The following is a 24,828-nucleotide window of genomic DNA, read 5'->3' as shown; positions in this document are numbered from 1 at the left end:
GGAAGATGAGGAAGCATACAAAAAGCAGTTCTCTCAGTACATAAAGAATGGCATCACACCTGACCAAATGGAAGAGATGTACAAAAAGGCTCACGCCACTATCAGGGAAGACCCAGTCCATGTAAATAAACCAGAGAGAAGTCAAAATGAAGAGGTGGAATCGTGCCAAAATGTCTCTGGCACAAAAGAGCAAGCTTTCTCAGGGCTCAGGAGAAGATGTCAGACAGCTGAATTGGGTGTTTTGCAGTTTTCTACACACAGCTCATGAAAATAAATCTATTCACATAAAAAAATAAAAATAATAATAATAGAAAAAGAGAGTGCAAGTACTAACACTAACTTTGTACACACTAAACTAAAAAAATAAATCCTGGTTTAATCCTCTGAATGAATATTCAGAGTCATTCAAGACATTTGAAACTTTAGTTACTAGGGATTTAAGGAAAATCAGTACTAAGAACAATAATAAAATATATAAGCACAATCTTAGTAAACAAGAACAAATGAGTATTAAAAAATTGCAGATGAATAATGAGATTATCATCCGACCGGCAGATAAAGGAGGGGGCATAGTGGTATTAGATTACATAGACTACCAAAAAGAATCCAATAGACTACTTAATGATGAAAAAACATATAAAATACTCAAAAATGATCCCACACAACAATATAAAATGAGGCTCAATAAATTGACACTCAAAGGAAAAAAGTTAGGTATTTTAAACAAAGAAGAGGCTGATTTTAAAAAAAACAGCAGATATCCATGAATCTCCTGTTTTTATTACCTACCTAAGACTCATAAATCGGAATCCCAGCCACCTGGGCACCTAATAATCTCTGGCATTGGCAGTTTAACAAGCAACTGGTCCAAATATGTGAATACTATTCTCCAAAAGCACGTCCAACAGCTGCCGGCCTACTTAAAGGACACTCAACATGTCCTACAAATCCTGGAAACTATAGACTGGGAACCTGATTATATCTTGGGGACACTTGATGTCACCTCCCTCTATACGGTGATAGAAAATAATAAAGGGAAGGAGGTGGCCCAATATTTCCTACACAAAGAGGGAAGTACCCCTCCAGAACAAATTGACTACCGTGGGGAATGCATCCTATTTATTTTAAATCACAATTATTTTTAATTTGATGATTTTTTTTCCTACAGACGTGGGGGACCGCCATGGGGACCAGATTCACGCCGAGTTTCGCCAATTTATATATGGGAAGGTGGGAGGAGTCCACCATATTCCCACTGGCATGCTGCGCGAATCTGGTCCTCTGGCGGAGATTCATTGATGATATTGTTTTTATATGGAAAGGGGGTGAAGCATCCCTACAAAACTTTTTAAAGGAAATTAATGAAAATGAATTTTATCTACAGTTTACGCCCACTTACAGTACTCAGGAAATCAATTTCCTAGCTCTAACTATTAAAATTCAGAATAATAAAATATTGACTCAAACATACTCCAAGCCCACAGACAGTAACAGTTTCATCTCTCTGGATAGCTGCCACCTTCCGGTCTGGATTATTAATATCCCACGCAGTCAATATTTCCGCTTGAGAAGGAACTGTACCCTGAGTGAGCAGTTTAAATGTGAGGCAAACAATTTACCAAAAAATTTTTGGGAAAAAGGGTATAATGTGACTGAACTTGAAAAAATTTAAAATGAAGTCCTACAAATAGAGCGTAAATCACTCATACAAAAAAAATAAAGATAAAACTAATGAGATTGAAAATAACACACTGAAGGACATCCCTGATTTCAAAATACCTATAATAACTCAGTACCATGGAAAATAATTCCAATTCAGACAAATTATAAAAAAAACATTGGGATATTTAAAACATGACAAAGTTATTGGGGAAAAATTACCTAAGGCACCAAAATTTATCTTTAGGAAGTCAAAAAACCTGGGAAACATAATAGCTCCATCCATTAGAATTAAAATTGGTGGAAACAGAAAGAAGTCATTTATACCCGATGACAAAAATGCTTTTCTAACGGTCACGTCCACACACACACGGGGGGAAGGATAGTGACCACTGCGCTCCACCCTCACCCCTGGCCTTGCCTACTTGCCTCACGAGTCCTGATGACAGGGGACAACTGGACGACAGTCCCTAACTTAGGATACGTGCAGGGAAGACAGACAAGACAAAATACGGAACATAAACGGACCGGGTCAGAACCAAGAGAGCTACGCAGTACAAAGGGTTAAGCAAAGAATGGTCAGGAGAAGCCGGGGTCAAATACCAGGAGAGCAGAGAAGTACAAGAGGAGTCCTAAGAGAGTAGTCAGGTGGGAGCCGAGGTCACAATACCAGGACGGATACGCAGTACAGGAGGAGCAGGCAAAAGGATCGTCAGGGAACAGGATCAGGTAAGTCTTCAGTAGTCCAACAAACAGCCAGGAACCTAGAAATTAACAGGCAACCTGTGGCTAGCAGGCTGTCTGTATTTATAGTGGGGAGTGAGGGTCATGTGACGTGGCCAGCGTCACATGACCGACAGACCAACCAGTTGAGCACCGAGTGATCAGCTCGGTGCTCAAGGCAGACTTAGGAGCAGGGAGCCACCCAGCAGTAAAGCTGCCCTGGGAATGAGATCAAATACAGATCCTCATTCCCAAAGCTAAGCAACAGTTCTGCGGGCAATGGGGGACCGAGTGAACCTTCGGAACCCCGTTATAGTACCCCCCCTTTTACGAGGGGCCACCGGACCCAAGACTTCAGGCAGGTACCCAAGATCTCTCTTCAAGCCCATACTCCTTCCAGTGAATCAGGTACTGCAAGGAGTTACGCACCTTCCTGACATCCACTATTTTAGACACGACATACTCGACAGCATCATTAACAAGAACCGGCGGAGGCGAGGCTTTCGATGGTACTACCGGTTCAAAATATTTTTTAAGTAGAGAGTTATGGAACACATTATGAATGTGGAATGACTCGGGCAGCTCCAACCTAAATTATACCGGGTTAATCACCTCCGTGATCTTATATGGTCCAATAAAACGAGGAGCAAATTTTCTAGAAGCTACCTTGAGAGATAGATTCTTGGAGGACAACTATACTTTATCCCCAACCTGAAAGTTCGCCCCCCTTGAATGTCTCCTATCGGCTTTGAGTTTTTGAGAACTTTGAGCCTTTTCTAGGTTCGATTGAACCCGGGCCCAAATTGTGCACAGTTCGGAGGAGAGTTTATCAGCTTCAGGGTTAGAGGAGGAGACGGACGACCCAGAATGAAAACGAGGATGAAAACCATGGTTACAAAAGAAAGGGGAGACCCCAGCAGAAGAATTGACACGGTTATTCAAAGCAAATTCAGCCAACGGAAGGAATTTGACCCATAATTGCTGGTCATCAGCAACATACAACCTCAGGATTTGTTCTACAGACTGATTAAGGCGTTCAGTCTGCCCTTTACTCTCAGGATGGTAGGCGGAAGAAAAAGACAACAAAATTTTACATCTTTGACAGAAGGCCCTCCAGAATTTGGACACAAACTGCACACCCCTGTCCGAAACAATATTTTCCGGGATGCCATGTAAACTAACAATCTCTCTCACAAAAATAGACGCCAGGGTTTTAGCATTCGGAAGTTTAGACAGGGGAATGAAATGAACTTGCTAAACCTATCGACCACTACCCAAACCACCCAAACCACAGTCTTACCCTCCGCCAGCGGTAGGTCAGTTATAAAGTCCATCGAGATATGGGACCACGGTCTACTGGGAATGGGTAGAGGTCGTAGGTTACCAGCAGGGCGAGTCCTAGGTGTCTTAGACCTGGCACAAACCTCACAGGCTGACACGTAGGACTTGACATCCCTGGTCAGAGTGGGCCACCAATAAGATCTAGAAACCAGATCCTTAGTGCCCTCAACACCCGGATGTCCACAAAAGGCAGAATCGTGACACTCACCCAACAGCTGGAGACGAAATTGTACGGGAACAAACAACTTATCTGTTGGGGTGGATGCCGGTGCCAGATGTTGTTCAGCCTTAATGCAAGCCGAGATATCCTGGGTTAGAGCCGCTAAGAAGATGTTTGCTGGTAGGATGGATTCAGGCGGCGTCTCAGTGGGTTGAAAAGCATGGAAGCTCCGAGACAATGCGTCTGCCTTCACATTTTTACTTCCCGGCCTGAACGTAATGGAGAAATCAAAACGGGTAAAAAACAGAGCCCATCGGGCTTGTCGGGGATTCAACCTCTTAGCGGACTCGAGAAACATTAGGTTTTTATGATCAGTGACAACAGTTACTCAATGCCTTGCCCCCTCCAAAAAATGTCTCCACTCCTCAAATGCCCATTTAATAGCCAGCAGCTCCCTATTCCCTATGTCGTAGTTTCTCTCCGTGGGAGAGAATTTCCTAGAGAAGAAGGCACACGGTCTCAGGTTAGTGAGGCTAGCAGGACCTTGTGAAAGGACTGCTCCTGCGCCGTCCTCGGACGCATCCACCTCCACAATAAAGGGTCTCTCCTGATCAGGCTGGATCAGAATGGGAGCGCTACTAAATGACTTTTTTAATGTTTCAAATGAAGAAATGGCCTTGGTAGACCAATTCTCCAAATCCGCCCCTTTCTTAGTAAGGTCGGTCAATGGCTTAGCAATTACAGAAAAATTCATGATAAATTTACGGTAGTAATTAGCGAAACCCAAAAACCGTTGTAAAGCCTTTAAGGATGAAGGCCTTACCCATTCCTTAATTGCTAAAACCTTACCAGAATCCATCTTAAAGGCGTGAGGAGTCAAAACATGCCCTAGAAACAGTATCTCCTGTACACCAAAGACACATTTCTCTTGCTTAGCGGATAGCTGGTTCTCCCTCAACACCTCCAATACTTGTTTGACATGAGACACATGAGATTCGAAATCAGGAGAGAATATCAAAATGTCGTCAAGATAGACAATAATAAATTTACCTAAGAACTCCCTAAGAATATCGTTCATTAAGTTTTGGAACACAGCTGGGGCATTGCTGAGTCCAAAAAGCATCACCTGATATTCAAAGTGTCCTATCGGAGTATTGAACGCTGTCTTCCATTCGTCTCCCTCCTTGATTCGGATTAGATTGTATGCCCCTTTCAGGTCAATCTTGGAAAACCAGGTTGCCCCCAAAACCTGGTTAAATAAATCCGGAATCAATGGGAGAGAGTATCTATTTTGGACAGTGATTTTATTTAATCTCCGGTAATCAATACAAGGCCTAAGACCACCATCCTTCTTTTTAACAAAGAAAAACCCTGCTCCCATAGGAGAGACTTAAGGTCTAATATGCCCTTTAGCAAGGCTCTCCTTAATATTATCTTCCATGGCCTTGCGTTCGGGCCCTGAAAGATTATAAATTCGACCTTTAGGAAATTCGGCACCCTCAATTAGCTCTATGGCGCAATCATAAGGTCTATGGGGGGGTAGAACCTCTGGAGTAAGGGACGAGAACACATCAGAATATTCCTTAATAACAATAATGTAATGTATTAGACCAGGATCTCCACAGTAGAAGCACTCTCCGCGTCTGCGACGAAGATTACCCCAGGTCATGCCAACCTGCATGGGTTCCTCGGTGGAGACCTCAGTGTTGTCCCTGGAAAAGGCCTCTGGCTGGACAACCATCTGAGAACAGAACTGTCGTTCTAGTCGTCTCTCTCTAACTCGTCTGTCAAGTCGGACAACTAGGGTCATCATCTCCTCTAAGGTCTCAGGAATTTGGTAATTGACTAAAAGATCTTTTAAATTATCAGATAGACCAGACCTAAACTGACTCTTCAGGGCTGGTTCATTCCATCCTGAGGGGACACACCACCGTCTGAATTGGGTGCAATACTCCTCCGCAGGGAGATGGCTCTGAACAAGTGCCCTAAGAGCCGTCTCGGCTACCAGGGCCCTGTCTGGTTCGTCATAGAGGGTACCCAGGGCCTGAAAAAACGCCTCCACAGAAGTTAGACAACTGGCCCCAGGAGGTAACGAAAATGCCCAGTCCTGGGGATCACCCTAAAGTAGAGAAATGATAATCCCCACACGTTGGCTCTCGGGACCAGAGGACACGGGGCGCAAACAGAAGTAGAACTTGCAATTCTCCTTAAAGGAGAGAAACCTCTTCCGGTCTCCAGAAAAGGGTTCTGGGAGCTTGATCTGGGGTTCAAAATGTGGACTGGAGGACAGAGGAGTGGAAGAACCTTGCCCTAACTCACAAGAACGGAGTTTCTCTCCTAGCTCCTGCACCCTCTGTGTCAACTTAGAGACATGGTCAGTCAGGGTAGTAAGAGGATTCATGATACAGTGGTTATTGGGCCTGTTAATCTGTAACGGTCACGTCCACACACACACGGGGGGAAGGATAGTGACCACTGCGCTCCACCCTCACCCCTGGCCCTGCCTACTTGCCTCACGAGTCCTGATGACAGGGGACAACTGGACGACAGTCCCTAACTTAGGATACGTGCAGGGAAGACAGACAAGACAAAATACGGAACATGAACGGACCGGGTCAGAACCAAGAGAGCTACGCAGTACAAAGGGTTAAGCAAAGAATGGTCAGGAGAAGCCGGGGTCAAATACCAGGAGAGCAGAGAAGTACAAGAGGAGTCCTAAGAGAGTAGTCAGGTGGGAGCCAAGGTCACAATACCAGGACGGATGCGCAGTACAGGAGGAGCAGGCAAAAGGATCGTCAGGGAACAGGATCAGGTAAGTCTTCAGTAGTCCAACAAACAGCCAGGAACCTAGAAATTAACAGGCAACCTGTGGCTAGCAGGCTGTCTGTATTTATAGTGGGGAGTGAGAGTCATGTGACGTGGCCAGCGTCACATGACCGACAGGCCAACCAGTTGAGCACCGAGTGATCAGCTCGGCGCTCAAGGCAGACTTAGGAGCAGGGAGCCACCCAGTAGTAAAGTTGCCCTGGGAATGAGGTCAAATACAGATCCTCATTCCCAAAGCTAAGCAACAGTTCTGCGGGCAATGGGGGACCGAATGCACCTTCGGAACCCCGTTACAGTTTTTTTTTCCATGTAGAACATGTAAGGCCTGCCTAGCATCAAGACAAAAATAAAACATTAAGGAAATTACTACTGGAAATAATTCATATAAAATTAAAAATCACCTCAATTGTTACTCGAAGGGGGTCATTTATTATATAAAATGTCCCTGTGGGAAGATGTATGTAGGGAGGACCAAACGTGTACTAAAAATCAGAATATGGGAACATGTAAAAAATATTAATAAGAAGTTTGTTGGTCATCCATTGTCATGTCACTTTACTGAGAAACACAAGGGTAGATTTGAAGGTTCATCCTTTGGAGGTATAGAACAAGTAAGGCAGGATCACAGAGGATGCGACTATATAAAATTGATGTCTCGTAAGGAGAGTGAATGGATATATAACCTAAACACCCTGGCTCCCATTGGCCTTAATCACGAAATTGAACTATTCGCTTTCTTATAATTCATACACCCTGGTAAAGTAATATGTGCAAAGCAAGTAAACAATGGACCACCAAAACACATACGAGAAAATGCCAAGAATCAAAGTGGAGTAAAAATTGCTAGCTATTATTAGCAATCAATTATTATGGATCTGAAGTATGCAAAGTGGACCCATGGATTTGGGGAGAAAAAATCCAAAATAATAAAAAAAATCCATAAGACACACTGTAAGACCTTTTCCTCGATCATTTTGGTGTTCTCTGGTGTTTTCTATTGTTCCTATACTGTCTTCCAAACAAAAGCTGTCTCCATGGGAACCAACCCGCTTAAAAGCTGGCCAAACAGGCTCTACACTCATCCCTGAGGAAGGAATACGCTTATTCCAAAACGCATCAGAGGTATTGTGGACCCTAGAGGCTTCCGTAGCTTCGGGTGTGACGTCACACAAAAGGTTTCCAGGACGACGAGTAAACATTGCTTCCCTGTGCGCGTGCGAGCTACCGGCCGGAGCTACACGCGTACCACGAGGTGAGTAGAAGACAGGATCGGAAGAGACACCAACAGGAGAATCGCAGCCAGCAACACACGAATCCATCCGCAGCATATTGGTATATAACACCCCGCTTCAATCTGTTTTTTTGGGGGGATGACTGGTATATCACACAAGTAGAAATTATTTGTTCCAATAACGCTTGTCCCTCTATATACCTTCAGGCTGCAGTATCGCAGCAGAACCGCACACAACTGCCGCACAATACAAATGCACTATAATATACTTTCTAACATAGAAAGTATATTATAACATTGTACAAGGAAGGCAATCCATTAGAATATACATGAAGATAAAACGTAACTTTTAATAATTTTACTATGAGGGTCCATTCACACGTCCGTAAGTGTTTTGCGGATCGGCAAAACACGGACACCAGCAATGTGCATTCCACAATTTGTGGACCGCACAACGCCGGCACTATAATGGAAAATGCCTAATCTTGTCTGCAATTGCGGACAAGAATAGGACATGTTCTATTTTTTGGGGGAAACGGAAGCACAGATGCGGAAGTGCGGATCCGCAAATGCAGATGTGGATCCGCAAATGCGGACAGCACATTCCGGCCCCATTGAAAATGAATGGGTCTGCACCCGTTACGCAAAATTGCTGAACAGATGCGGACCCATTTTGCGGACGTGTGAATGGAAAAGATATCCCTCAAAATGAAAATATATTAAATTATTAAAGTTAACCAAAAAGCATAGATGTGGTAGGCAATAACAAGTGCTCGGCAGCACTAAATCAGGTGCTCGGCGGCACCAAATCAGGAACCATATGTCCTACCACAATCCGGGGGGTTCCAGTGCACATCGATGAATCCAGGAGGGAAAGCAAAAAAACATCCATCCCTGGGCTAGATGATGATGTGGTATTGAAGGACAGGGTGGGCAAAGAACTGTCCCTGATATTGCCCTACATGGGGGTGCTATTCTGGCCCTGATAGCCTAACCACAGACCACCCGCCCTGATAAGAGCGACCTCGTCCGGAACCTTACCCTATATAAAAATGGCCCTAGTGAGCCCCTAGCCCCTAGGCCCCTGACTTCCAACACTGAATGTAAAATGGCGGCCAGATCAGGATTATTTATAAGGTACGTTCATGTGCTGGAATGTCTCAATTGGCTGTCCTGTACTACCTGATGGATGTGTCAAGGGTCAAAGTTCTTCACAATGTAAAAGAATATGGCGGGCACGAATTTCTCCATATGTTCGCATGTTCAGCGAATTGTGAACACGCAAAGTTCGCCGTGAAACGACCGCCGGGCGAACCGCAAGGTCATCTCTAGCAATTGTTTGACATGTGCTATGCTACAGAGGCCATTGTTTGACATGTGCTATGCTACAGTGGCCATTGTTTGACATGTGCTATGCTACAGAGGCCATTTGTCACGGCGGGGAGTGGGGGAAACCCCCCACCGTGCGGTATCAAAGGGATAAAGGGTAGCTGCTAGGCCAGGACGCCGGGATCAGGGAGCAGGTCACCTCCTATAGCATCCCTAATCCTCTCCCTAGCTCCTAACCGTATGAGCCAACACAGATGGTAGGAGGGCTCATACTCCGGAACCTCAGGGCCCTACTAACCCTCAAGAAATCCCGGGACTAGGAGCAGGGTAAAGATGACCTGTTCCACCACAACACGGAGGAACAGGAGTCTCTAAAGGCCTAGCTGCAAGGAGAGGGGAACACATACAGCATATGGAGATGGCAGGTAAGTGAAACCAGTAACATACTTACCTGCCACAGACACACTGACTGGAACCCGTGCACAAGTGCTGATGTCCACACCAACATAAAAGGACACAGCACACACCACAAACCACACAGGAACCCAGGACACCATAGCTGCAATACGTGAGACACCACAAGAACATCTATGACCACAAGGGTGGCCCTCACTGGACAGATGGAATATGAAGACCAGGAGGATCTCTCCAGCATACACCATGGCTGGAGTACCCCTCAGCTTCAGGCATCCAGCAGAGGCTAAATAGCCCAAGCAGCCACACCCACACACACATAAACCCAGTGTTCACCAAACACTAGGAAGGAAGTTAACCCCTCCAACACCAGACAGAGGAAGGAAGCAACTTAAAGGGGAAGTGCACACACAAGCATAGAAAGCAACACGTTGCCGCAGGCAACAACATGCGTGGCAACCATGTCACGGCAATCACCCAGAAGGCCGAGACACTGCCACCGCATGCTCACACAGCAACACGTGGCCGCGGGCAACCGCAAGTGTAGCAACAGTGTCACAACGCACACCAAAAGTGGCACAATGACAGCGTGGAGGTGGCAGCAGCAGCATCAGGAGGCCACAGAGTGGCACAATGACAGAGTGTGGAGGTGGTGGCAGCAGCAGCATCAAGTGGAAGCCACAGGGTGGCACAGTGACAGTGTGGAGGTGGTGGCAGCATCAGGAGGCCACAGAGTGGCACAATGACAGAGTGTGGCGGTGGCAGCAGCAGCAGAATCAGGAGGAGACCACAGAGTGGCACAATGACAGAGTGTGGAGGTGGTGGCAGCAGCATCAGGAGGAGAACATTGTTCATCCCGTAGTCCTGGCAACTGACAAATAACCTGGCCTCCTCAAAGGGCCTGAGCTAACAGAAGGTGTCACGCATGAGCTGCCACTGGTTGACATCGAAGTTACACAGGGAAGTACTCCTGTCCGCTTGGATCATCAAGAAATCGTTTATGGCCTTTCTCTGTTCGTATAGTTGGTCCAACATATGGAGGGCGGAATTCCAATGGGTGGAAACGTTGCATATCAGCCTATGTTGGGGGATGCCGTTCTGCCGCTGCAGCTCAAGGAGGGTGTGCTTTGCAGTGTACGAGTGGCTGAAGTGCATGCAAAGTTTCCTGGACATTTTTAGGATGTCTTACAGATGGGTGGAAGACTTCAGGAACTGCTTGATAACCAGATTGAACACATGTGCCATGCAGGGCGCATGGCTCAGCCTTCCTTGATGCAGCACCGACACCATGTTCTTCCCGTTGTCGGTCACCATGGTTCGGATTTTGAGTTGTCGTGGAGAAAGCCAGGATTCGATTTCTTGATGAAGGACACGGAGCAGTTCCTCCCCTGTGTGACTCCATTCACCCAGGCAAACAAGGTGCAGAACAGCATGACACCCATGTACTCTGCACATGTGGGAGGCTGGAGGGGCACTGTGAATTGTCTCTGCAGTGGAGGCTGAGGAGACAGTGGAGGAGGCAGAGGCGGACATTGTCGCAGGACCAACGGTGTGAGAACATGGAGGCGGAAGCGGCGTCACCTGGCCAAGTTGCTGGTGTGGCTGTGCAGTGGGCCATAAAGGATATGTATTTTCCCTGACTGTAGATACAGCTCCACACGTCGGTGCTGCCGTGCAGGCTCAAGGACAGGCCCACCTTCTGTTCTACATACATGTGCAGGGCTGGTACTGCTTTTTGGCAAAGAAATGATGGCTTGGGACTCTCCACCTCGGCTCGGCACAAGCCATCAATTCTCTGAAAGGTGCAGAGTCTACCACTTGGAAAGGGAGGGACTGCAGCACAGTGGCGTACCAAGGGGGGGGCGGCCCGCCCCGGGTGCCACTCACAAGGGGGGTGCCATGACGGAGTCACCCCTCCATCCACTGCTGCACCGCGACGCGACTCCGCCAGGCGCCGGCTTCTGTGGAAGGATTATTGCGGCGGCGCGCAACATGACGTCACGACGCTGATGCAGCGCCGCCTTCACGGATCTTTTAAAGAAGCGGAAGGATCCATTACCAGCGGTCGGACGGAGCCTGAGGCATCATCAAAATGTGAGTAAATAATTGTGTAATTAAGGGGTGTGTGTGTGTACAGTGTAATTAAATGGGGGTTTGCAATTAAGGGGGGGGGGGTGTAATTAAGGGATGTGTGTGTGTAATTAAGGGAGGGGTTTGTAATTAAGGTGGGGAGGGAGGGGTGTAATTAAGGGGGGGAGTGTGTAATTAAGGGGGGGTGTAATTAAGGGAGGGGGTGTAATTAAGGTGGGGAGGGAGGGGGTGTAATTAAGGGAGGAGGAGGTGACGTGTAATTAAGGGAGGGGGTGTAATTAAGGGGAGAAGAGAGGGGGTGTAATTAAGGGGGGGGGTGTGTAATTAAGGGAGGGGGTGTAATTAAGGTGGGGAGGGAGGGGGTGTAATTAAGGGGGGGTGTAATTAAGGGAGGAGGTGTAATTAAGGGGAGAAGAGAGGGGGTGTAATTGCAGAAATGAAGGCTCGAAGGCAGAGGATGTAAATCCTTTCAAATTACCTCGGCCTAATAGACTGAGTGGTCACTTTGGATCTGTGTTTTTTTTTGTTTCTAGAAAGCTGTTCAGTAATTATTTAAGTTTAATTTATTTCCAAGTTAATTTATTTTTCACAGTTATAGTTTTTTCAAGTTGATATAGAGCTTACAAATTTGTAATAAATATTATTGAAAACATTGAAAAAAGTTTGTGCATGTTTTCTTAACTTTCTTGGGGGGGGGGCAAACAAAGGGTTCGCCCCGGGTGCCAAATGCTCTAGGTACGCCCCTGCTGCAGCACCAGCAACTTGGCCAGGAGCAAATTCAGCTTCTGTGCCGTTGGATGAGTGCACGCATACTGTTGTCTCTTGGCAATCGCTTCGGTGATCGATTGCTGATGGAATGATTGATGAGTAGTAGGAGGGTGAGGAGCAGGATCATCAGGACCAGCAGATGAAGGGAAGGACATATAGCTCCCTTCGGCTAAGGTGGTGGAGCCTTGACTGCCTGAAATTGGGGGCGTGCCACTGGGTGATGCAAGGATTGCTGCAGCAGGCTGGATCAACACATCGGATCCAGACTTCTACCAGGCCACTTTATGGTGACGCTGTTTATGTTGACGCAGGGCCGTGGTGCCAACATTGGCACCCTGGCCACGCTTCACCTTCTACCCAAAAATTCTACAAATGGCCATGTTTACCTCCTCCGGCAGCTTAGCAAAAAACTGCCAAACCGCCGAGTACGTGATTTTACCCCAACACTCTGCACTGACTAACTGCTACCGCCGCTGCTTTCGTGAACCATTGCACCACTACTTTCCGGGCAGGTAGTCTCCTGTGAAGCTGGTGGTCTATCCCGGGCACGTTTGGCTCCCGACCTCCCACTGCTGCTACCCGGCTGATTCCCGGCCACGCTAGCGACTTGCTGGCTCCACTGCTGCCTCAAGGGCAAGCTGCCACCCTCTCTTCCTGTTGATGATGAGGCCCCTAATTCACCCGGCTCCCAAGTGCAATCAGCTACATCATCATCATCATTGAGTACTGTCTGCATGTCTACTCTCAACACCAGCTCCCACACCACTCTCCTCATCACTACTTGCCTGTCTACCGGAGGAAGCGCCAGATGTCTCCTCCACATCTTGGCTGGCCAGTAGCTGCTGACTGTCCTCTAGTAGCTCGTCCTGTATAGTGGAACTGAGCCCACAGCATATAATACTTGTTTGGCTGAGGGAACAGCAAAGAACAGAGGTAGGTTGAGGACAGGTGATGGCACAGGGTCTGCTCTAGGGCCACGCCAACTAAGGGTTGTGTCTGAATAACCCACCCACTCTTGGCTGGGGATGTCTGATGTCACTTGGGACAAAGTGAATGACCGAGTCAACCATTCAAGAACCCCATGGCTTCTGGTTAAGACACGACTGGTAGATGACATCGGGAGCTCAGGCCTCTCGCTGATACTCCTGCTGCCACGCCCCCTTACTCTGCTGCGACCTATGCCTGCGCCAGAAACATTTAGGCCTCTGCCACTCCCTTGTGCAGGGCCTGGCACTTCTCTGTCTGACATACTGTTAGATCAAATAAATAAACAAATAGGAAATTAAAACACCCCCAAAAAATCCATAATTTTCTCACTTCACCACACAACGGCTCATAAACCCTTTTTTCCGCCACTAATACACTCCAAAGAAGGTTTTAGAAAATATAACTGCACCGCTGAACGGCAAATAATATATATTTTTTTGTCACTAATACACACCAAAAAGTGCTTTAGAACATATAACTGCACCCCTGAACGGCAAATATATATTTGTTGACACTCATACACGTCAAAAAGGGTTGTAATTTTCTCACTTCACCACACAACGGCAAATACTTTTTTTTGTGCCACTAATACACTCCAAAAAGGGCTTTAGAACATATTACTGCACAGATGAACGGCAAATAGGCCCTTATTTTTTTCCACTTATACACGCCACAAAAGACTTTAGAACATATAACTGCAGCGCTGAACGGCAAATAATATATATTTTTTTGCCACTAATACACGTCAAAAAGGGCTTTAGAACATATAGCTGCACCACTGAGTGGCAAATAATATATATTTTTGTGTCACTAATACACGCCAAAAATGGCTGTAATTTTCTCACTTCACCGCACAACGACAAATTTTTTCCACTAATAGAAGCCAAAAAATGCTTTAGAACATAGAACTGCACCACACAAGGGCAAATAAGACGTAGAAATATTTCCTTGTAATAAACCCTGTTAGTGGCAGTATTAAACAGCACTTGCACCCCAATAACAAGAACGGTTTGCTGGAATTACAGAGCTGTATAATGGCAATTTGGATCCACAGTCAGTGCAGCAAGGTGTAATAGCAAAAAAAGGTCCAGCTCCTTTTCCTTAAAAACCAATGCTTTATTCTTTCACATATTCAATTAAAATCCATGTGTACAAACGGAGAAACTGTAGCACAATGTGACGCGTTTCTGGATGAAGGGCCCATACGCAAGTGGCCCAAAACGCGCCACATTCTGCTACAGTTTCTCCGTTTGTACACATGGATTTTAATTGAATGTGTGAAAGAATAAAGCATTGGTTTTTAAGGAAAAGGAGCTGGACCTTTTTTTGCTATTCCTGCATTGCTCACCTGGTCGCGTCTAGACCAGTACAGTCCGTGGCAAATAAACGGGAAGTGAGTGCTGCAGTAAATGAATTGTTTTTTAGCAAGGTGTAATAGGATTGTTCCTTTTACCCAGGCTGTAAACTCCCCAACTGAACCCTGTTCTCCTTCAATACTGTGGAATGATTACTTCCCTATTCTTTCCCTGAACTTCTATACAGCAAAATAAAAGTTTTAAAGTCTTTTCTACCACTGTCCCTAGCGCCTGCTGACGTCTTTCCCTGCACTAAGTAAACTGGAAAATGGCTGAATCCAAGATGGCTGAGGTTTTTTATAGGGCTGTGACATCACAGGGCTGGCTGGCTGCTGATTGGCTGCATGCATGGCATTGTGGCTGATCCCTCATTCCCAGAGTTCCTTGCTCCATGTCCTAACAAGTGCAGCAGCTATTTTAGAAAAATGTGATTCGTTACCACGAAGCGCAAGGAAATTCAGATTCGGTGCAAATCAAATTTTTCCTGAAATTCGGATCAAATTCCACTTTGTCAACTTCTATTCACTGATCGCTCGCTCATAGAGTGTTGTTCTAAACCCTCTATATACTGTTCAGCATTGATAGTGTCTTTCCAGATGTGTAGGCTGCCCATATCATTGTCACTAATGCAACCCCATACACTCCGAGATGCAGACTTGAAATGTGCAATGATAACAAGCTAGATGGTCCCTCTCCTCTTTAGTCCACAGAACATGGTGTCTGTGGTTTCCAATAAAATAGAATAGTTTTCTACTTTGTCTCAGTCCATTTTAAATTATCTTTGGCCCAAAGAAGATGGTGGTATCTATGGATTGTGTGGGCACATAGCTTCGTCTTTGCATGATATAGTGACTGCCGTAACTTGCATTTGTGGTTTGCATGGTTGCATGATTTCTGGAAGTGTTCCTGAGCCCATGCAGTGATTTCCAGTACAGAATCAGGCCTGCTTTTAATGCAATGCCTCCTAAGGAACCTTAGATTACAAGCAAACTCTTGTTCCACAATTTTGAGACACTGTTTTTTCCAGATTGGTGAACCTCTCCCGCTCTAACATGTTCTTTTTGGTACCACATATTGTTCCATCCATGCTGCCACAAGTTCTAAATGAGTTAATTATTTTAATGAAATGTCTCACTTTCAACATTCGATATGTGTTCTATAATCTATTGTGAAAGAAATATGAGATTTGCAGATCATTGCAGTCTGTTTTTATTTACACTTATTTACATTTTACACAATGTCCCAACCTTTTTGGAATTGGGTTGTAATAATGTTTAGAATTATCTTTATTTATATAGCTTAAGCATATTTCACAGCACCTTACAAATGAGAGGGCATATATACAAACAAAATGGGCATTACTGTCACGGCGGGGAGTGGGGGAAACCCCCCACCGTGCAGTGTCAAAAGGTAAAAGGGGATCAGCCTGGCCAAAAAGGAGTAATAAGGGAGCAGGTCACCTCCTACAACATCCCTAATCCTCTCCCTGACTCCTCACCGTATGAGAGAACGCCGATGGTAGGACGACTCATACTCAGGATTCCTAGAGACCCTAAATCGCCCTGGTAATCCCTCACCAAGGAGCAGGGAAGAGACGACCTGTTCATCCCAGTAATGGAGGAACAGGAGTCTCTATCTGAGGCCAGGCTGCAAGGAGAGGGGAACACATACAGCATAAGGAGATGGCAGATAAGTGAAACCAATAACACACTTACCTGCCACAGACACACTGACTGGAACCCGTGTACTAGTGCTGCTGTTCTCACCAACATAAGGACACAGCACACACCACAAACCACACAGGAACCCAGGACAGCCATAGCTGCAATAAACGTGGGACAGGGGAATGTCTAGTAAACATGCGGGCACCAAACACCACCAGACATGTAACACCAAACTAGACACACAAACACCCTGAACATAACCCACTCCATACAAACAGGGACAGGCAGGGAAGGAGACACCGGGATAACACTGTCAGTGGAGTCAGGGAGAGGATTAGGGATGTTGTAGGAGGTGACCTGCTCCCTTATTACTCCTTTTTGGCCAGGCTGATTCCCTTTTACCTTTTGACACCGCACGGTGGGGGGTTTCCCCCACTCCCTGCCGTGACAGTATGACCACAAGGGTGGCCCTCACTGGACAGATGGAAACAACTGAAAGGGGAAGTGTACACACCAGCATAAAAAGCTACACGTTGCCGCAGGCAACAACATGCAAGGCAACCATGTCACGGCAAACACCACAAAGGCCGTGACACTGCCCCCGCATGCTGAAACAGCAACACGTTGCCACAGGCAACAGCAAGCGTGGCATAAGTGTCACAGCGCACACCAAAGGCCGTGACAATTACCTAGTAACAAATTAATCAATGATTTCCAAAATAAGATGACGTCCCTGCTCATAAAAGCTTACAATTTTCAAAGAAACAATGGTAAGGTAAAAGATTAAAAAAAACTTGTTTTCTGCAATGATCCTGCCATCTTTTATCATACAATTGCAACTGCATCCATCAAGTATCTATGTTTGCATGGAGTTTGGGAGTTACTATTGGAAGAAGGGATGTTGAAACTTGAAAAAGGTGACAAGTTATTTAAGGAATTGTGATTGGTCATGCTAAAAAAATGTGTTTTTAGAGTACTTTAAGGATGTGAATGTTCACAATAAACATAGTTGTCCAGGGTAGTGCATTCAAGAGAACTGGTGCAGCTCAAGAAAAGTCTAGCAAGTAGAAGTGGGAGATTCAGATTATGGTGGATGTTAGCATTAAGTCATTGGTAGAACAGACAGTACGGGTAGGGTGTAGACAGATATAAAGATGAGGTAGATGTAGGGATGTGCAGAACTGTGGAGAGCTTTTTGGGTGACAGTAAGTTTAAAGTGAATTCTATACTGTATGGATATTTAGTGCAGTGACCTGCATAGGGTAGAGGCATTGATGTAGCGAACAGATAGATGAGCAAGCACATTCAAGATACAGTGGAGGAAATAATTATTTGACCCCTCACTGATTTTGTAAGTTTGTCCAATGACAAAGAAATGAAAAGTCTCAGAACAGTATCATTTCAATGGTAGGTTTATTGTAACAGTGGCAGATAGCACATCAAAAGGAAAATCGAAAAAATAACTTTAAATAAAAGATAGCAACTGATTTGCATTTCATTGAGTGAAATAAGTATTTGAACCCTCTAACAAAAAAAGACTTAATACTTGGTGGAAAAACCCTTGTTTGCAAGCACAGAGGTCAAACGTTTCTTGTACTTGATGACCAAGTTTGCGCACATTTTAGGAGGAATGTTGGTCCACTCCTCTTTGCAGATCATCTCTAAATCCCTAAGGTTTCGAGGCTGTCTCTGTGCAACTCTGAGCTTGAGCTCCCTCCATAGGTTTTCGATTGGATTAAGGTCCGGAGACTGACTAGGCCACTCCATGACCTTAATGTGCTTCTTCTTGAGCCACTCCTTTGTTGCCTTTGCTGTATTTTTTGGGTCATTGTCGTGCTGGAACACCCATCCACGACCCATTTTCAGTTTCCTGGCAGAGGGAAGGAGGTTGTCGCTCAGGATTTCACGATACATGGCTCCGTCCATTTTCCCGTTTATGCGAATAAGTTGTCCTGTGCCCTTAGCAGAAAAACACCCCCAAAGCAAAATGTTTCCACCCCCATGCTTGACGGTGGGGACGGTGTTTTGGGGGTCATAGGCAGCATTTTTCTTCCTCCAAACACAGCGAGTTGAGTTAATGCCAAAGAGCTCTATTTTGGCCTCATCAGACCACAGCACCTTCTCCCAGTCACTCACTGAATCATTCAGGTGTTCATTGGCAAACTTCAGACGGGCCTGCACATGTGCCTTCCTGAGCAGGGGGACCTTGCGAGCCCTGCAGGATTTTAATCCATTGCGGTGTAATGTGTTTCCAATGGTTTTCTTGGTGACTGTGGTCCCTGCTAATTTGAGGTCATTAACTAACTCCTCCCGTGTAGTTCTAGGATGCTTTTTCACCTTTCTCAGAACCATTGACACCCCACGAGGTGAGATCTTGCGTGGAGCCCCAGAGCGAGGTCGATTGATGGTCATTTTGTGCTCCTTCCATTTTCGAACAATCGCACCAACAGTTGTCACCTTCTCTCCCAGCTTCTTGCTAATGGTTTTGTAGCCCATTCCAGCCTTGTGCAGGTCTACAATTTTGTCTCTGACATCCTTGGACAGCTCTTTGGTCTTTCCCATGTTGGAGAGTTTGGAGTCTGCTTGATTGATTGATTCTGTGGACAGGTGTCTTTTATACAGGTGACTAGTTAAGACAGGTGTCCTTAATGAGGGTGACTAATTGAGTAGAAGTGTCTAACCACTCTGTGGGAGCCAGAACTCTTAATGGTTGGTAGGGGTTCAAATACTTATTTCACTCAATGAAATGCAAATCAGTTGCTATCTTTTATTTAAAGTTATTTTTTCGATTTTCCTTTTGATGTGCTATCTGCCACTGTTACAATAAACCTACCATTGAAATGATACTGTTCTGAGACTTTTCATTTCTTTGTCATTGGACAAACTTACAAAATCAGTGAGGGGTCAAATAATTATTTCCTCCACTGTATCAGGGAGAGTTTACTGAGGTGAAGACCAATTAGAAATGAGTTACTGCAATCAAGACAAGAATGAATCAGAGCAACTGTAAAAGTTTTGGGCTTTTCTGCAGTAACAACATTCCAAGGAGAAAAAGCGTAAAATAAAATCAATAGAAATTTATCACAAACGTTTCTTTTTTACCATGAAAGGTCTTAGAAAGCGCTGAAAAGATTTCTTATTGTCTGCAATGTGGAATTTTTCACTTTAACTTCCAGCTCTGGAATAATTAAAGCTGTTCAGCCCCATTTTCTGTATTACTTATGATGAGCTTGGTCTACTCAGAGTGTTTTTCTCACTAATTTGCCTTTTGTTTATGAAAAGGCAAGCCTCCCTTCCCCGTCTCTATGTAACAGATCCTCCTCGATTATGATTTTCTCTGCTGATTCCCTATAACCTTCAATCAGTTTGATTCTGGTTTGCCACATTGCTCCTGTGATATTATTAAAATATAATTATATGTAATTCATCTAGACTGTTACTACATAACTAGCTGAACTGCCGAACTGTTTGCTGTAATTTTATTTACACCTTTGTGAAGATAACAATCATTTGTTCATAATAATTATTGTATGTACTCTTAGAATTTACAGGCTTTATTACCATTAAGTGCATTTTTTCAGTAGCAATATATACGGATAAACTTGAAAGCTATAAAGCAGGATCACATCTGCAGTTTTTGCTACAATTTTCGTACAATTTGTGCTACAGTTTTTTTTTTATTACCATTAAATATTTTACAGTAACAGGACAAAAAATTTAAATACCAGACACCGCCATTGGAGAAGTGTGATTTTTCTTTGGGAGCTATAGTTACAAGCTGTCTAGACCTGCACCAGATTTATCACAGTCGCTCTGGATGATGCATTTTTGCATGGTTAGCCATGGGACAAGGGGCAGAATTTTAAACCAGAATTGTGATGCTTTTTTGATGCGCCAATTTGTATCGAATTGTGCCATTTTTCTTTACTTTATTTATGTACACATACAGTTTTTTTTTTCGCCCTATAAGACACACCTGCACATAAGGTTTTAGAGGAGGAAAATAAGAAAAAAACTTTTCATAAGACCTCAGCTCAGATCCCCAATCAGACCCCCATTGTTAATCAGACCTCAAATCAGAACTCAGATGAGAGCGCCATGTTAATAAAACCCTCTTTCAGACCCCCAATGTTAGGACCCCTATTCAGAGCTCAGATCAGATTCCCATGTTAATAAAATTAACTAAGATTAGACCACCTATATTAAGGCCACTATTCAGAGAAAAACAATAAATCAACTTACCTCTCCTGCTCTTGACTGTCACGGTGCGGTTCACTGTGACAGTTGTGCGGTGTAGGCTGGCTGCATGCTCTCTCGCGCACTGGCTGCAGGCTGACACCTGTGTATGCTGGTTGCTTGGGGATGCGTGCTGGCTGCGTTGTTGTGTGTGAACTGTTGCCTGTGTGTGTCTCCCCACATCCATATCTCTGTGGTTCCCTTCACCACTGCCGTACAGACTGGCTGCATGTACTTTGTGTACTAGCTGTGGGTGTTCCCATGTATGCTGGTTCTATAATGCGTGCTGACTGCCGCCTTGAGTGTGAACAGGGTCTGAGTATAGATGCAGTGTGCAGTTCTGTCACTCCTTGTTGTGTAGGCTGGCTGCCTGTGCCTTGCATTGGCTACAGTTATCCTGTGTATGCTGGTTGTCATTTGGGGCCTGCTGGCTAATGCATTCTGTGACTGGTGTGAACTGACACTTGTGATTGTTTGTTCTATGGTTCTTGGTTACTCCTGGTTCTGGTCCTGATTTGTTCCTGGGTGTGACTTATCAGGTGCAGCTATTTTTACCTGTGAGCTGTGGGGCTTGGGGTCAGTCTGTCTGGTGCCTTGCTGGGTGTAGCCCCTTGCTGCTGACCCAGGGGGTTTTGTCATCTGCCCTTCTGTGTGGTGTTGCCTGGTAAAGCATTGATGTTGCGGTTGATGTTGTTTCCTGTCTGTTCCATGAATAGCTTGGCAGTGCTAAACTAATTCGGATCCAGTCTGTTCCATGTCTTGCCTGCAGTGCCTAATTGCTTCTGATCTAGTCTGTTCAATGTCCTGCCTGCAGTGCCTTACTGCTTCTGTTCCTGTCCTGTGTATGTCCTGCCTTTGTGAGAGGGCTTCTGGGTTCTCAGGGGGGAGGACATCTAGTCTGTGTGCAGCACCGCCTGTTACCGCCATGCTTCCATTCCGCATGGGGTCCGGGCATCTGTTTGTGTGCTGGTTCTCGTTTGTTGTCTGATCCATGTCCTGAGTTTATGTTGGGTTTCAGTCCTTCTGTTGTCTGTTCCGCTGGTGCTTGCACCAGTGTGGTTCTCTGCAGGTATCAGTCAAGTGTACTGGGACCTTCCTGGAGGTGCGACCAGTGAGTCCTCTAAGTTCATCCCCATCACCACGGGCTCTGTGAATAACGGGGCTCACTGGCTCTCCGCCCTCTGTGTTTGGCCTGCTACCTTGCCGGTGCACTTGGTTAAATGGTAGTGCTACCACTATTGCTTAACCTGCTTATCTGTTACTGTCATGTTCATTTATTACATGTGTAATAAAGTATTCTGTTGGTTTCTATCTGCCTGTGTCATGTTTGCTAGACGTTCCCGAGGTCTGCCCTGTCCTCCGGAACGTGACACCAATGCTTCAACTCTGGGGATTCAGCTCCTGTTCTTCCGGTTCTTTCTGTAGAGAGCTGTGCTGTGACCTGATGGCACATAACATTAAGCAACATCAGGCCAATGTCCTCACGTTGTGCGCAATCAAAGCACAGCAAACAGCCGAGGACCAGAAATTGCTTACCGTTCCTCCTGAACTTCATTATTATTTGTCCTATAAGACACACTAATATTTTCCTCCCACTTTGGGAGAAAACATTGCTTCTTATAGGGCGAAAAAAAAATTATTTGCTTTTTATCCTTTATTATTAATATTATTTATATCTGCTATACAATAAAATCATGAATTACTAGGTCACATTTAAAATTCTATACATTAGATCACTGTAGTATTAGAAAATATAATGTTCTTAAACTGAATCAGTGTTACCCGTGGGTTATTGGGAATCTCCTGCATGCAATATTATACCCTGTTAACACTTTGCTAGTTGAACTGATACAAAGTGCACATGTTCTGTATCCATCATTCATGAGCATTTTACAATGACAATGAAGTGTATTCATACCTGGCAATACCAGATGCTAGCATTGCATACACCTGTGCCCCTCCTCAGATACCTCTCATATATGAATTTCTCCTGAAGATTGATTAATCTCTTCTCCCCGTGTGTGATCAGAGATAAAACTGTGGTTAAACAGACAACAAATAAACACAAAAATATGGTAACTACAAGTCTATTAGTATAGACAGATACATTCCCTAGTTTATGTATTTGGTATAGTTATTTTGAAAATTGGTAGTGTTATTTGGAAAATCAGTAGTGTTTTTTGAGCATTGTAGTATATATTTACTTGTACAGTGTATAATTATATTATTTGGACACTCTACAGTGCACTTCAATAGAAGGAGGAGGCATAACTTTAACCAAGCCTTTACTTTCTCATAGCAGAAAATTACATATTAGAGGGAATGTTATGCAAGAGGGTGTGGACCCACTGTGCTACTGACCAGCTATACCCTGGAGGGGCGTGACTAAGTAACTACCTGGTATTCACTAGAGCCTATGATGGTGAGGATAGGCTTGGGCCGTTAGGATATTCAACAGTACCACTCCAGAGCAATCCCTGAGTCAGTGGCAGCTGACCTGGGGGTCAGAGATACAGATGCAAAGCACCAAGGGGAAAGATATAGTCAGGAAGTCCTGAGTCAGGGTAGGCAGCAAGCAAGCAAAGTCCGTAATCGAAGTCCAAGGTCAGAGGCAGGCGGCACTCGGGCAATGTTACCTTTTGTCAAAATGTGCCTTTGTTCCAACAATAGATGTTTTTATCCTCTGAAAATCCAGTTTATTTGGTATGAAAATGAGCCAGTAAGGTGCCGAGAGAGGCATCACTCTTGCAGGAAGGAGCCCAGACATGCCCCCTGCCACAATGTGTCCACCCTCAAAAGACAAACTTAAAACCCCGCCCTCAGGTCCTGATAAGCCACGCCCATTATACGGTTAGGCTACGCCCACTCCTCAGCCGACAGGGATTGAAAAAATGAAGCTAAAAATCACCTTCTGTCAGCTGCAGGGGTGGGAGGGATGGTGACTTTCTTCCTGCAGCTCACACTCAGACAGCAGAGTGCTGCTGTCTGAGAGTGAGCTGTTCAAAAGGACATCCTTGTGTCCATGCAGGCCCTGCGCCAGACGGAGAACAGGGAGTCTGAAAGCCGGACTGTCCAGCCTAAAACTGGACCTCTGGCCACCCTAGGAGCAGGCTGCTGTGGAGGTCACAGTTAATGGGATGTTCTGCTATTGAGATCAGTGTTAAGGGGCAGATTGCTGTAAAGGCCACTGTTAAGGGGGCGGGCCCCTGTGGAGGTCACTGTCAAGGGGGTGGTGTGCTGTCAAACTCACTGTTAAAGGGGAAGGCTGCTGTAAAGGTCAAAGTTAAGGGGGTTGGCTGCTGTAGAGGTCCAATTTTTAGGGTACGGGGCACTGTGAAGGGGGGGCAGTTTTAAGGGGTGGGGGCTGTGAAGGTCACTGTTATAGTGGATAGTGTTGATATATTTTAATGACACACACAAACATTAAATTTAATAGATTAAATATACCCAAGCAAAGCCGGGTCCTTCAGCTAGTATATTATATAATGAGTTTCTGTCTGTCCCGACATCTGTCTGTCTGTTCTTTATGCGCGACCAAACGACTGGAGCGATCTTCACCAAATCTGGCACACAGGTACATCAGGTGTCCGGGAAGGTTTTAGACCAGCTCAGCTCAGCTCTCTAGGACGTACCGTTCCTGAGATATTCCCAAAAAATGACCTGCATTAGCCAATACAAGCCTGAAGTCTTGTTCTTCATAGAAACATATACAAACATAGAATGTGTCGGCAGATAAGAACCATTTGTCCCATCTAGTCTGCCCAATATATTGAATACTATGAATAGCCCCTGGCCCTATCTTATATGAAGGATGGCCTTATGCCTATCCCATGCATGCTTAAACTCCTTCACTGTATTTTCAGCTACCACTTCTGCAGGAAGGCTATTCCATGCATCCACTACTCTCTCAGTAAAGTAATACTTCCTGATATTACTTTTAAACCTTTGCCCCTCTAATTTAAAACTATGTCCTCTTGTAGCAGTTTTTCTTCTTTTAAATATTCTCTCCTCTTTTACCTTGTTGATTTCCTTTATGTATTTAAA

This window comes from Bufo bufo, chromosome 6 (assembly GCF_905171765.1).
Source record: "Bufo bufo chromosome 6, aBufBuf1.1, whole genome shotgun sequence".
NCBI classification, from domain to species: domain Eukaryota; kingdom Metazoa; phylum Chordata; class Amphibia; order Anura; family Bufonidae; genus Bufo; species Bufo bufo.
Note: the sequence above shows the minus strand (reverse complement) of the source record.